The sequence below is a fragment of the Galleria mellonella genome, unplaced genomic scaffold (genome assembly GCF_026898425.1).
Source record: "Galleria mellonella isolate WM207_F2 unplaced genomic scaffold, CSIRO_AGI_GalMel_v1 utg21, whole genome shotgun sequence".
NCBI lineage: Eukaryota > Metazoa > Arthropoda > Insecta > Lepidoptera > Pyralidae > Galleria > Galleria mellonella.
Window position 1 is genome coordinate 2941452 of NW_026442037.1, and position 14040 is coordinate 2955491.

A 14040-nucleotide genomic window follows, 5' to 3' on the forward strand; every position below is an offset into this window, starting at 1 on the left:
TTTTTTAGTAACAATTTCCTTACAAACTATGTTAGTTAAAACTCACGTTCTATATTTTTACTAATGTCATCTTGTCTGGAGTTTCATAGCCTATATGTTAATTAATATATCTTTTTTCTTTATTACAGGTACATGTTTCTCATTTGGGGTAATTGGTAAGACGGGAGAGTGGTGAGTATTCATTACATTCTAATACATTCGTCAAATCGTATCGACTTCAAAAAGAAAGAGATAGATAGATACTCTTTTTTGTTTCCTCCATAAGATTATAGTAGTAAAATTATTATAAATATAAACAATTACAATATTACTTGAAGAAAACAATGAGTGGCCTTATCGCTAAGAGCAATCTCTTCCAGACACCTTTGGATGGAGAAGAATAATTATAAACAGTGTGACTGGAAAAAAAAAACGAAAAAAAAGAAAAAAATCTGAAAGAAGTTCTAAATTTGGTTGTATTTTTTTTTTTTAATGTTTGTTACCTCATAACTCCGTCAGTTATAAATCTGTTTTTTTTTTTTATCTAAATGTGTATACTTACAGATTAGTTCAATAGAAATTTTACAAAAATCAATTCGGTAGTTTTTAAATCAGGATAACAGGTTTTGCTACGTTTGAAGTCGGTTTGTTTTTTGTTAAATACATTTTTAATTATTCCAATCTTATATCTCAACTAGCTGACCCGGTAATCTTTTTTTGTCTCTATCATCTATCTACCGGGCCCATATTTTCTTATTTGGATTTTTTTTTGTTTTTCAATTCAATTCAATTTATTTATTATAGAAATATTATTTAGAAAAATCTTAATAATTAACAAAGTATATTGTAGAGCCTGTCGGGCATAGCAATTAGAAGCGAGGAGGGAGTCGTTTTTAAAATTTTCTTAAAAATTTCAATAATTTTTGTTTAAATAATAATATCTAACGATATTAAGTTTATTTTTATTAATTTAATTGTCAATTTTATTTATTTTCACTTATTATAATTAATTAATTTTTAATCTAAATATTTTTTATTGAATTTTATTTAGTTTATAAATGAAGGCTATCAAATTTTAATTTTATTAATTTAATTATAGATTATCTCTCAATTTAGAGCATATAATACCGAATACAATTATAACATTTCTTTAAAATCGGTTTAAATATTTAGGTGATTAGTGTTTTTTTTTTATACAACTTAGAATGGCAAACAAGCTGACAAGTCCGCCCGATGGAAAGTGGTAACCGTCGCCTATAGACATGAGCAGTACCATGGACATAACAGAGTATACTGTTTTGCCCATGATACCTACCATGCGTTGCCATTCCTTAGGACTCAAATGTTATACCTCTGTACCCTGTAAATTCACGCCATATCCCACCCTTCAAACCGAAACACAGCCATGCAAACACAACTGCTTCACGGTTGAAACACGAATAGGATAGAGGTACTCAAGCGAACGACTTTTGTACAAAGACTCCCTCTGGTACAAAAGTACAGTTCCTCTAAAGTACAAAACACCTGTATAAAAGGAGTCGACAATATTATCACCCACGCGTTGCTGATGACTTGTCTATTGTATTTTTTTATGCAATTTAGAATGGCAAACAAGCTGACTGCCCACCTGATGGAAAGTGGCAACTGTCGTCTATACACATGAACAGTACAGAGTAAACTGTGTCACCCATGATACCCTTCATGCGTTGCCAAACGAGAGGAATTTTCTTTTAATGGATGATAATGGAATGGTAACCCCGTCCGCGCTAACAGTATACACTAGCACGGCACTAGTGAGGGATGATAGGTGAGGATGAAAAGGCAGGTCAGTTAGCCCATCGTGATGAATACACCTAGGATTCAGCACGATGGTTTCCAGGGGGGAACAGTTCGACCTGACAGGGTATATTGCTAACAACGGGACTGGTAGTTCGCATTACTAATAATCCCTTCCCTCCCTTTTTGAGGACTAAGGTATGCCTCTGTACCTTGTTATTCAATGACATTTTCTCTAAAAATGGCATCGGTGTCATAGAAAATCAAGCCTTGAGGGACTAGCACGATTTCTCATATAATGTTGGGATAATCGTTTATTAGCGCCACTCGTTACTATGTGCTTATAGAGCAATTATGGTACCAATTACATACTGCATCTGTGTTAGCAGCGATGCTGTCCCAATTAAGCACGGAGACGCATCTGTAGAGCGGCTAATTGCGACGCCGGTTTTACAATGCTGAATAGATGAATGAAAACTCTTTATTTCAAAAAATGATACAGATTATAAACAACAATATGTACACAAACAATTTTTTTTGTCTATATATACTATGATTAGTATTTTTGACGTATATTTTAACGGCGTGCTCAGTATGCGACCTGAGTCGCATCCTACTTTATAGAATCATGTCTTGGGGCATTTCGCGTTTCAAACAAAGTGAATAATTAATTATATCCATTTACTTCCAGCAGTAGTATTTCCGATACGACACCATAACCTTCAAGAAACGAGTATTATCCTTTTTAAAAGGCCGGCAGCACACTTGCAATGTCTTTGGTATTGTGGGTGATCATGGGCGGCGGTAGTCGCTTACCATCAGGTGAACTGCAGACTCGTTTCGCCACTGTGTTATAAAAAAAATATTAACTTAATTACATAAAAGCAAGGTAAAAAAGCAACAATGGGTGACATTATCGATAAATAACGATCTCTTGCAGGCAACCTTAGAATGTAGAGGAATGTAAATTGTGTCTAGTCAAGTTGTAAGAGAACAATGGAGAGATTAAAACAGAGAGAAAAAGGGGACTAGAGATAAATTTAAATGCAGTATAAACATATTAATCGAACATATAACCTTCTCCTTTTTTAAGTCAATTAAATACTTGAGTGTATTTTGATCTGTACTCCATGCCACTGTTTTTCAGTTGAATTGTTTATAATAATAATAATAATAATATTTCTTTATTTATAGATCATAAAGATCCATTCTTGTTAGTAACAATCGACTTAAACTATGTTAGTAGAAAAAAAAAAGAATACAAAATTAATTTTATGGCCCCTATAATAATTTTGACCCACAATGAGAGGATCGGGCTATCGTATTTATTATATGTCATTGTTTATTTTTATGTTTTTGGTGAAATAAAGATTTAAATAATACTTGTAATATATATACTGTATAGGGTACTACGAAGGAAATGATTTTCTTCAATACTAAAATTTTATTTGATAATTTTTCTACTTTTGAATATTTGAAGTTTATTACTAATCACCAAGAAACGGTTTTTAGTTTTATTATAACACTAGCGATGCTTCCCGGTTTTGTCCAGTTTTTTTTTTAAATAAAATACAATACGTGTTACTCAGTGACAATATAGCTTTCTACAGGTGAAATAATTTTTAAAATTCGTTTTTTTTATTCATTATTTGTCACTCGATGATAATGTAGCTTACTATAGGATTTTTTTTTTTAAATCGATTCACTTCTAGAGTTTATTCATTACAAACAAACGAACAATCAAATCTTTTCTCTTTATAATATTAGTGTAGATGTAGTACTAATGTATGTACAAATACAATCAAATATTGTAAAGTGACTGTTACAAACTCCTTTGTAATTTGTAATTTCTAATATTGTATTCTTTTAATTATTCATTTTTTTATAAACTGTCAGTATAACTTTTCAACACGAACCGGCGTTTTCTTTCTTACAATCAGTTCACAATATTATTGGTCCTTCTACCGTTTTAAGTGTTGGAAATGGTACTCACACGTTCCCAAAAAGGCAAGCCGTCGAATAAATACGAAAATACCATGGATCACAGCAATGGACAGTCAAACCCTACGTATGGAGATTTCGGAGGCCCAATGTGCGTCCACCAGTCAAATGGATTCGGAGGGAGTTACCCCCACCCAGGTCTCGGGGTGACAGTTCGAGAAGATATTGGTAAAGGCTAGGCTTTTAGCAGCCAAACAGAACGTAAGGTTGCGGTTGCTGAATCAAAGCGTACATGCAAACTCGTATGCAAGCTCGTGTTGAGTAGCAAACAGGTTGAAACGTGGTTGAATAACGGGTGATGGCCCGTTTATTAGTGCCCCAGAGGTCCCTGCGTCACACTCTTTAGGGTTACCATTTCATCCTACTACTTCTCACAACTCTGTCAGTGATCTCCAGGGACAAAAGTACACGGGGAGTTTTGATGCACAATTCATAGCTAAGGCTATAGGTGATTTAGGTGCAGTCTTAATAAGTAATAAATCGAATACCTGTAATACCAAGTTGCCGTTATTTGATGGTAGGTGTGCTACTGAGTGGCTTAGCTTCAAACGTACATTTGTAGATACGGAAAAATTCTATTCAGCAGGTGAGAATCTCGCACGCCTAAACGGTGCGCTGCGTGGAGCCGCGCGGGAGGCTGTTCACGTCCTATTGGTATCGGCGCGTGACCCACAGCAGGTCATCAGTGCACTCGAAACCCGATTTGGATGTCCCGAGATGATTATGCTACAAGAATTAAATTCCGTACCGAAAGTTAGTAGCGAAGGAAAGGATTTAGGTATTTTTGCGTGTCGAGTGAAAAACTGCATTGAAATAATGCGATTATTAAATCAGGCAGATTATTTAGGTTCACCTGAACTTTTCAACGTATTAGTTAGCAAACTGACTCCACTTTTACATATGCGTTGGTTAGATTATGCAGCTAGTCATACTGAGGGAGGTAGTAAACTCGAGGTATTATCTGAGTTTCTTGTACGGGAGATACATTTACAAAATAAATTTGGAATAATTTCAGACACATATTTACATTCGACCTCTCATACTACTCGTAATACATCAAATCACACACATAAACAGGGTAAGTATCAAGTTAATTGCAATACGGGAAGCGTGAGTTCAGGTTCATCTAAAAAACCTAATAAATCGTATGTAAATAAATCTGCAAACATGTCATACATATTTTGTAAACAAACAGAACATGACATTGTCGTATGTGACAAATTTTTATCTTTATCTATTGATGACAGATGGAAATGGGTAAAGGCTAATAAGGTTTGTTATCGTTGTTTACGAAAAAATTCGCATAGATTTAAATTATGTAAAAATAAATCTACGTGTGGTAAGGATGGTTGTTTATTCAAACATCACTTTCTTTTACACAACAATAGCGTAGAACTTAACCTCGTTGCACATGCAGATGTAGACATTGTAGATTCTGATTCTTCTACATCACAAAGCGACAAGAATCAGATAGTAAATACTCGCAGAACTGAAGAATGTGCTGTCGAAGTTTCAGCTCATGCTACCACCACTTTTCCGAACACACTTTCTCGCTCTTTACTAAAAATAATTGCTGTCAGAGTGTCTGGTCCCTGTGGTACTGTCAACACATATGCACTATTAGATGACGGCTGTACTACAACACTGATTGACGCGAAAATTTCGAAGCATATTGGTGCTGTAGGTCCCAAAGGTCGTGTGCATATTGACTGCTTAGGTGGACTTTCGAAAGTGAGTGATTTTTATTTAGTTAATTTTACACAGCGAAGATTCCTTTCAAATTCACGGTGCTCGTTCCGTTGACAATTTAGGTGTAGCTTATCAATACGGTATTCAAGCTGACGATTTGAAGAAATATCCTCATCTTTTCGAAATTGCCGATGAGCTTTGTTACGAAAACGCGCAACCTACAATCGTGATAGGGATGTCACTTGAGGTACCTAAATTAATACGAGCGGGTACTGCTATGAACCGATGGCTATTAAGACTGTTTTAGGTTGGGTTGTTTGTGGACCTATTAGTAAAAGTAAAATAGGAAGTGGTCGTGATATAATAAATCACGCTACAGTTTTTGATGATTGTCAATCCGATAACATTCAAAATTTTGAAGAGATAATTAAAGAACATTATAGATTGGATTCAATTGGCATTGTTAAAAAAGAATATCGCGGTAGGTCGGACGCGCATGCACTCAAAATTTTGGAAACCACAGTGCGACGATTGCCTGATGGACATTTTGAAGCTGGTCTTTTGTGGCGTCCTGATATTAGCCAAATAATTATAGATTAGCACTTTCACGTTTTCTTAGCCTAGAAAAGAAGATGAAAAGTGATAATCAATACGCGCAGTTATATCGTCTGAATGTACAAGCTATGATAAACAAGGGCTACGTTGAAGAATGTCACAAGTCACCAATAGGTATTTCCTGGTATCTTCCGCATTTTGGGGTGACACATCCGCATAAACCAGGAAAATTACGCATTGTTCATGATGCTGCTGCTAAATTCCAAGGGGTCAGCTTAAATTCTTTATTATGATCTCTTACAGCCCCTTCTTGGTATACTCATGAGATTTGCCCTATTGCTTTAGCCGATATTCGAGAGATGTTTCCGCAGGTTAAGAAAAGGACCGAGACGCTCAAAGATTTTTATGGCGCGATTATCACACGCAGGAAATTAAAATATATCGCATGTCTTCAATGATGTTCGGCGCTTGTTCGAGTCCATGTACCGCGTTGTATGTTAAAAAAGCGAATGCTGATGAATTCCAAGGAGAATTCCCGGAAGCAGCACATGCCTCTGTATTTGATACATACATGGATGGCTATATAGGATCGCAGGACAACATTGAGAAAGCAGCTCGTTTAGCTGCAGATATTGTAGAGCTGAATAAGCGAGCTGGTTTTGAGATGCGCGGTTGGGTATCCAACAATCCTGATGCCCTATCACTTTTATCAAAAGACTTGGTTTCTACTTGTATCAAAAGTAGAAACGAGTCCATAGATTTAGGTAATTCGAACAACGACGTAAATGTTCGGACTCTAGGTCTTATTTGGCAGCCTAATATTGATACTCTCGAAAATGATAAATTGCCACATCAGATTACTAAACGTGATGCGCTTTCTTATGTAATGCGTATTTATGATCCTCTTGGTATTTTAGGACCTATAGTTATCAGAGGGCGTATCATGTTTCAGAATATATGGCGTAAACGCCTCACATGGGACGACGAGTTACCTCAAACCGACCTGAAGATTTGGCATAATTGGTTTCAGGATCTAAATTTGGTATCTAATCTCAAGATATCACGCTATTACGGTTTGAGTGAACCCGATGTATCCAAACGCGAGCTTCACATCTTCTGTGATGCTAGCGAAATGTATGCAGCAGTTGCATATTGGCGGATGATTTTTACAAACGGAGATGTGAAGGTCGTTCTCATTTCCAGTAAGTGTAGAGTAGCTCCATTAAAGCCGACCTCCATCCCCCGTTTAGAACTCCAGGGAGCGTTAGTCGCTGCTCGTCTAGCGTCATTCATAGTCGAATCTCATAACCATAAACCAACAAAACGATTCTTTTGGACTGATTCGTTAAACGTGCTAGGGTGGCTCCGGAGTGATGGCGTACCTATAAGCCATTTGTAGCTCATCGTTTGGGTGAGATACTCGAACTCACACTAGTCAATGAATAGCGATGGGTTCCAACATAGTAACATGGCCGATGATGCTACGCGTGTTAATCGTATTGTTTTAACACAGTCGTCTCGTTGGCTTGTAGGTCCCAATTTTCTGTATGACAGTGAGTCTAGTTGGCCATCATCTCCACCAGTATCTATGGCTGGTAGCTTGGACAAAAACGACGTAGAACTTAAACCGTCTACTCGTCATCACTTTTCATTACGTCACAGCCATCTCCCATGCCTCTTGTAGTTAGCTCTGACAGACTAAGCTCCTGGTTGAGATTGTTAAGAGCAACGGCAAGAGCTCATAAATTCATTACCTTGTGCGTCGGCCTGAAATTACGGCTGAAGATTTGTCTGTTGCTGAAAACATTTACTGCGACATAGCCAGTTAGAAATGCGGAAGAACTTGTACTTTGAAAAATGGTATTACCACGGAAGAGCAAATTGTTCACTCTTTAGTTATCGATGATCAGCGAGTCATCCGTTTAAAAGGCAGGATTGATCGTGCAATAGACGTCGAAGATCACGTGAAGCGCCCTATTATCTTGGATGCTCGTCATCGGACTGTGCGTCTACTTATTGCCTATTATCACGAAAAGGCAGCTCATGGCAATACAGAGTTGGTAGTGAATGAACTCAGACAGTTTTATTGGATCATTCACCTTCGAAGCGCTGTTCGATCTGTTGCTTACAATTGCAGAGTCTGCAAGATAAGACGTGCTACACCGTATCAGCCTCCTATGGGAGACTTACCCGCTGCCCGTGTAGCTCATCACAAGAGACCCTTCAGTTTTACTGGTCTTGACTATTTTGGACCTCTTCAAGTTGCTGTTGGCCGACGTCGTGAAAAGCGGTATGTCGCTCTTTTTACATGTTTGGTGACTAGAGCAGTTCACCTAGAATTGGTACATAGTTTGAGTACCGATGCCGCTATTATGAGTTTACGCAGATTTATTGGTAGACGTGGGGTTCCTACAGAAATCTGGTCGGACAATGGGACGGCATTCGTCGGTGCCAATCATTTATTGAAGTCTTTGTATGGAGCTGAAATGGAACTGTTTGCTGCAAATGAGTGTATTTCTTGGAAATTCATTCCACCATCTGCTCCTTTTATGGGCGGTTCATGGGAGAGATTAGTGAGATCAGTGAAAACCGCCATGCAAGTCACTTTGAAAGAGCGTACACCCAGTGACGAGATTTTGTTAACTCTTCTTATAGAGGCAGAAGCGCTCATAAATTCCAGACCTCTCACTCACGTTGACCCTGATAGTGCTTTGACTCCTTTCCATTTTATACTTGGAACTTCGTCAGGAAAACCAATACCTGCACGTCTAGAAGACCGAGACCTCTGTAGTAGAGCAGGATTACGCCTCGCAGATCATTTCTGGTCCAGGTGGGTTAAAGAATATCTGCCAACACTATTTAGACGAGGGCAGGGTATTGCGCCAAGAGTGAATGTGGGGGACCTGGTGCCAGTTGTAGATGATCAACAACCGCGTGGAACGTGGCTAAGAGGTATAATCACTGCAATTTATCGAGGACAAGATAGCATTGCTCGAATAGCCGAAAAAATCGGCTTAAATGAGGAAGTTGGTGCCCCTGCCTACGTAAAAAATACAAACTCCTTTGTAATTTGTAATTTCTAATATTGTATTCTTTTAATTATTCATTTTTTTATAAACTGTCAGTATAACTTTTCAACACGAACCGGCGTTTTCTTTCTTACAATCAGTTCACAATAGTGACATTAGTTTAATCAGTCATTCTATTCTACTCGTCTATACATTGCACTAACCGGAATATTAATATTATAGTCAACTTTGCAGTTAACGCACGTTATCTAATTAAGCACGTTAACATTAATCTGTAATCCGTTCGACCAACGGTTATTTATTTATCGATATTCCATGTATAGTATTCGTAAGATGACAGTTAACATTTTGACCATTTTTACTGTAAAAGTATGAATCGTTTTAGATTTTAGAATTTTAACTTTTACTACTACACTACTAGTTTGTACAAAAGTCGATTGCTTGGTGTACCTCTGTTCCATTCGTGTTTCTACCGTGAAGCAGTTGTGTTTGCATGACTGTGTTTCGGTTTGAAGGGCCCCACTCTTCAAATAGAAACATAACCATGCAAATTACTTACTTAATTGCTAGTTATTAATATAGTTTTAATTCACAGGTACTGTTGGTGAAGTAAACTGCGAGACTACCAATGTGCATTTTCAATTATAATGGTAAGTAATTAGTGGCTTAATCATACGTGAATTCTTTTTTAAGACAAAAGATAAAAATACGTACATAGTTTATTTATTTTATATAACAGTGAGGGATGATAGATGAGAATGAAAAGGCAGGTCAATTAGCCCATTGTGATGAATACACCTGGAATTTAGTACGATTCCAGTAGGGACTATGTGGAGGTCGACCTGATAGAATATGTTGTTAGCAACGGGACTGGTAGGCGGCATTACTAATAATTCAAATCTTCTCTATAGGCCAGAGGGAGACTTTGTACAAAAGTTGATTGCTTGGGTACCTCTGCCCCATTCGTGATTTAACCGTGAAACAGTAGTGTTTGCATGGCTGTGTTACGGTTTGAAGGGTGGGATATGGCGTGAATTTACTGGGTACAGAGGAATAACACCTGAGTCCTCAGGAGTGGCAACGCATGGGGGGTATCATGGGCACACATAACAGTATACTCTGTTATGTCCATGGTACTGCTCATGTCTATAGGCGACGGTTATCACTTTTCATCAGGTGGGTCGTCAGCTTGTTTGCCTTTCTAAGTTGTATAAAAAAAAAAGAATAAAATTTTATATTAATGCAATCTTAGTTTTATTTTGATAATAATAGTTAACCCTGAATATGTAAGTTGATTGACCGTGTGGTCTCGGCATAGGATAAGCTGCCTCTTTACCTGTAGGTGCCGTAAGAGCGACTAAGGAAATCAGTGGCCGAGGAATGAGCAGCAGCGTCCCTGTTAAAACATCACCAAAGCCTTACTGCGATTGCTAACACGCCTGTTTAGTGTGGCAACTACTGGCAAACCCCCAAAAGGGAGGCCCATGTTCACCAGTGGACAGTTAACGGCTGATATAGTATAGTATGGTATTTGCCCGCAACAGTATTAATTATTTTACTATAACTATTGTGACAAAACTGGTTTTTGTTTAAAAATTAAACTTCTGAATCGATTTAAAAAAAATCTATAAGACTTTCCTGTAAGTATATCCTTTCTGATAAAAAAATAATTCCAAATTGGTTTATAATTGACGAGATTATGAAATAATAAACATTAAAAGATACAACAGAATTCAAAACTTTCTTTTTGAAGTAGTTTGTAAAAAATACTCAACCAAACCTCCCATACAAAAGACATCAACGTAATACTTATCAGTTTCAGAACCTTGTATCCTCATACACACCTATGCTTATATCTACTTTTCAACACTAAAAATTTTAAATACGAACAGAAATATATTTGGAAGGCATTAGTAATATTAGTACTTCTGACATATTGGGTTCCTCTAAACAATGATAACGAATAAAAACCATAACCCATTTTAATATCGCCCATACCAGTGGGATATCTATATTCATTTTGATAGGGTTTTTCCTTTTTATATTATAACCAGTATTTGATATTTCATATATTCAATTAATATATAGATAATTGTAACTACAATGTATAGATATTACTGTATATTACCTACCTTTAGTTTTAATTCCTTCTGTATGGTGCACAAGGGAAATCATATTTATGCTAGACAGTTATATTGTACCTACAAAAACTAGGCTATATACTTACTAAATTTCATGAAAATTGGTTTAGTAATTTCGCTTTGAAGACTTTATGAACTCGCTTGAATGTATATTATTAGTTACTTGCTTACAATAAATGTCAAGTGATAATGTGATGGATAAGATAACAAGATTGATTATGTGAAAATCTAATTGAATGATCAGTTACTTAGCTAGCTTAGTTATCTTAGAAAGTTGTCTATCAGTTTCGTATGAATGCAAAAACATAAAATTGTGTGGGAACTGGGGACATGAGTTATCAGAGGCTCAGTGGTTATTATATACACAAAAGCGGCTCATTTTCAAAGTTAAGGTTGCCAGTAGGGTTTACATTTTCAACAATTTTTTTTATGACATTTTCCGATTATTGATAATTATTGTACCAATGCTGCATTCAGGAATGTTAAAAATATTGATAGAAAAATTTTGGTTTTGAACTCGCATTAACAGAATCGGAGTCACGACCTCGAAAGCATTGCAGGGAGTCAGTGGAGGCTCAGGACCGTTCCTTCTATGCTGAGAAGATGAGATTAACAGAATTGAAAAAGTAAATTAATCTTTAAAAAGAAGGAGGTTACAGATAGATACTCTTTATTGTTTCCTCCAAAAGATTACAATAGTATACTTATTATAAATATAAAAAATTACAAGAAATAATCACAATGAGAAAACAATGGGCGACCTTATCGCTAAAAGCGAGGTTCTCGATTGCATTTTTTTTTTTGTGTTTGTTACGGGGCAAACCAGCATGCGGCTCATCTAATGGTAAGTGACCACAGCTACCCATGATCACTCACAACACCAGAGGCATTGCAGGTGTGCTGCCAGCCTTTTAAAAAGGAATATGCTTTTTTCTTGAAGGTTATGATGTCGTATCGGTTCGGAAATATTGCTGCTGGCAATGGACTCCAAAGTGTGGGTGTGCGTGGAAGAAAGCGCTTTGAAAAAGGCACAGTGGACAACCGCCACTCATCCAGATGGTTGATATAAAACTTTATCAAAATAGTTTTAGTTTTTAAACCAAAACAATAGTGTCAATATGTGCAACCCTGACATCAGTGGAATAACCCAAATAAGAAAGCGTTGTATGACTAGTGTGAGTCACGCCGGGTCACTGATCCGCGCGCTCAGTATCGCTGCTCCTCGCATTCAGCAAGGAGTCGGGCGAAAGTGTCCGATCCCCTTGTTACTTTCATTCGGCAGTGACGTTTTTTGTCTTAATCGTTATGTCATTTGTAAACAACAGTGGCAAAACTTTTTAAAACTTAAACACAGATAAACTAGCTTCTACCCGTGGCTTCGTCTGCATGACCGGGATATGTTCATCGACTGACTGACCCATATAATACGTGTATGCTAAATTTCATAATAATTGTTAGTAATGCGGATTACCAGTCCCATTGTTTTTTTTTTAATGGGTGATAATGGAATGATAACCCATCCTGCGCTATCGGTATATGCTGGCGGAGTACCAGTGAGGGATGACAGGTGATGATGAAAGCAGGTCAGTTAGTAGTGACGAATTCCTTTAGAATTAACCACGATGGTTTCCAGGGCGAACCACGTGGAGGTCAACCTTATAGGGTGTATTGCTGGCAATGGGTCAATTAGACCTCATTACTAACAATTCCTTTCCCCCCAGTCCCATTGCTAGCGATATACCCTGTCAAGTCGACTTCCCCATGCCCCTCCCCCTGGAAACCATCGTACTAATTTCCAGTATTCATCCCGATTTGTTAACTGACCTGCTTTTTTATTCTCACCTATTATCCCGCCGCGGTATACGGTGGAGAGGCACGAGTCACGCGGATAACCATTCCATTATCATTCATTAAAAAATATATCTACTTAAAACCCCCCTTATTGGGTAGGTCTATGTCTAACAGTGGACAATAAACGACTGATATAATAATAATGTAATGAATACCTACCTACCTCGAATTGGGGGGAAAGGGATTGTTAGTAATGGAGACTAAGAATCCCATTGCCAGCAATATACCCAACCAAGTCGACCTCCTCGCGGTTCTCCCTGGAAACTATCATGATGAATTCATCATGATGGGCGAACTGGCCTGTTTTCATCCTCATCTATCACCCTTCACTGGTGCCCCGCCAGCGTATCCCGTTAGCGCAGGCGGGGTTACCGCTCCATATTCATTCAATAAAAAAAAACCTACCTCAAATTTTTTAATAGTTCTGGATCACGTAAATGACAGAGTGATCCGTCCTCGCTATCGGATACGAGAGACGGGTCAGCTCTCGAAGTATGGAAGGTGAGATACATAAAAATGTTCTACTCAATTATAATCAACTATTACTATTTGCATCCTATTACATTTTCGTGGAAAAGATTTCTAGAAAGTGGCGGCAAGGTTTCTTTTCTTGATCGAGTCGTGATTGTCCTTATGTTATTTTAAGAATATCCGATTGGCATATGGCGAGCAAACATTTCCCGGATATAAAATATGTTTATGCTCTTACATAAATATGACAAGTTAATGACTAATATCGGAACAACTTATTGGAGTTTAATCTAATATATAAAATTCTCGTGTCGCGGTGTTTGAACAAATTAACCGATTTTTTGAAATTTTGTTTAATATATTCAACATTTATTTTTCTATCATCATAGGTCTAAATATTAATTTTTTTGTTTTTTTGACAAATATTTTTATTTTATTATGATTTAGCATTGAAAAATACATACAAATATTTAGTTGATACCTCTGTTTTTAATCGATTTTTATATGCCGAATACTTTATCGAATATAATAATTTAGTAATATAATGT